The sequence below is a fragment of the Notothenia coriiceps genome, unplaced genomic scaffold (assembly GCF_000735185.1).
Source record: "Notothenia coriiceps isolate Sejong01 unplaced genomic scaffold, NC01 NC01_scaffold00027753, whole genome shotgun sequence".
Taxonomy (NCBI): domain Eukaryota; kingdom Metazoa; phylum Chordata; class Actinopteri; order Perciformes; family Nototheniidae; genus Notothenia; species Notothenia coriiceps.
This window is the reverse complement of record NW_011360454.1, coordinates 91-1874: the sequence shown is the minus strand read 5'-3', so window position 1 is coordinate 1874 and position 1784 is coordinate 91. Positions and strand designations below refer to the sequence as shown.

Below are 1784 nucleotides of genomic sequence, written 5' to 3'. Positions count from 1 at the left end.
ACACACACACACAGCTGGACAACACACCACACAGCTGGAGAAACTAGAGGTACACACACACACACACACACACACACACACACACACACACACACACACACACACACACACACACCACACACACACACATGGAGAAACTCAGAGGTACACACACACACACACACACACAGCTGGAGAAACTCAGAGGTACACACACACACACACACACACACACACACAGCTGGAGAAACTCAGAGGTACACACACACACACACACACACACACACCTGGAGAAACTTAGAGGTACACACGCACACACATACATGCGCACACACAGCTGGAGAAACTCAGAGGTACACGTACACACACACCCCTCAAAACTCAGTGTTAAATGTCTCTCCGTCTCCACCACAGAAGCCCCGCCCCTCTCCGTCGTCACGGCAACAGAGGCAGATTCCTTCCTGAGTCCGTCTGGTCCAATCGCTGCCCGCGCCCGAGACTCCCACAATGCACTGCTACAGGCGGGCCGGCTGCCCTGGTGGAGGACGGGGGGCGATGATGACACATTTAGCCCCGCCCCCCTGCAGGAGCTGGAGGCGGAGCTGGGGGGACTCTTTGTGGGGGGGCAAATAAAAATTTGATGTGATATATTTATTTTATTTTCCTGAGTAACTCACATTCAAAGTCGTTTTGTTTTTGCAATAATTTCTGTTTGTGGGGGGGGCAGTCGGGGTCAACATTTAAACTGTTGTTTTTATTAATTTTAGGGAAAAACTCAGCTAAAACATGTTTTTGTAGGTCTTATAATTGTCTATTTTGTCGTGTTTTTTCAATCGTATAAATCCAAAGTATAGTGTTGTGTAAAATATATCTAAAAAATGCAATACACCGGAAAATGTGTGGCTTTCTGCTGCCCTGATCAACGGGGAGCTCATTCCACCATTTTGGAGCCAGAACAGCAAGCCCACGTGTTTTACACCTCTTATTAATGATCATTAAAACATCAAGGAAACAAATGCATTTCTGTTTCCCTTCTCACACGTTTATTCTTCTAAGCTGATAGATATATTTGTTTTATTGCAATAACCACTGTCCAGCAGCAGGGGGTGCTCCACGTCCTCTGAGCAGCTTAAACTAATATTCTTGTTGTAGATATATTAGAAAATGTTTTTTTTGTTTTTACTCATTTTCCCCTCTGTGTTTAAGAGGTGCCTCTTTAAATGTCGTGTGTGTGTGTGTGTGTGTGTGTGTGTGTGTGTGTGTGTGTGTGTGTGTGTGTGTGTGTGTGTGTGTGTGTGTGTGTGTGTGTGTGTGTGTGTGTGTGTGGTATGGATGGATGTAGTATTGATTATAGCTGCAGCAGAGATCAGCTGTTGTTACATAACATCATCATCAGAGAGCAGCGCTGCAGACAGCAGGTAGGAAACATCATCTCATATTCTGTATCTAACAGAGCTATATCACTAAAGCTAAACATCATATTGTCCAATGTTTACTTTAGAAAGTTCATGAGTTCCCTTTGGGGGATTACACTGTGAATGTTCTGATCACATGACCCCCGGATGTTCTCATTTGGATTAAAAGTCCAGCTTCATTCTTGATTTTCTGTAATTCAGTAGAAATAAATATACGCAGTAGCATTTGTAGGAAAACTACACTACCCAGCATGCATTGTTGCAAGAACAAGCCATAACTTTCTGACTTTTGTGCTTTTAAAAATGTCTCTGTTTTAATTCATGTCCTTTTTTAACAATATTCTGTTATTTTCTTCAAGTTAGTTTTTACAAAGAATTCATATCATATGT

General features: G+C 42.9%; 1 long non-coding RNA gene across 1 annotated transcript; it reads left to right on the top strand.

Moving 5' to 3' along the window:
- Positions 1–151: 151 nt before the first annotated feature.
- Positions 152–1358, top strand: LOC104957787 (uncharacterized). The gene is made up of 2 exons (XR_799697.1): positions 152–186; positions 394–1358. It is a non-coding gene; the product is annotated as an uncharacterized lncRNA (long non-coding RNA).
- The last annotated feature ends 426 nt before the right edge of the window (positions 1359–1784 follow it).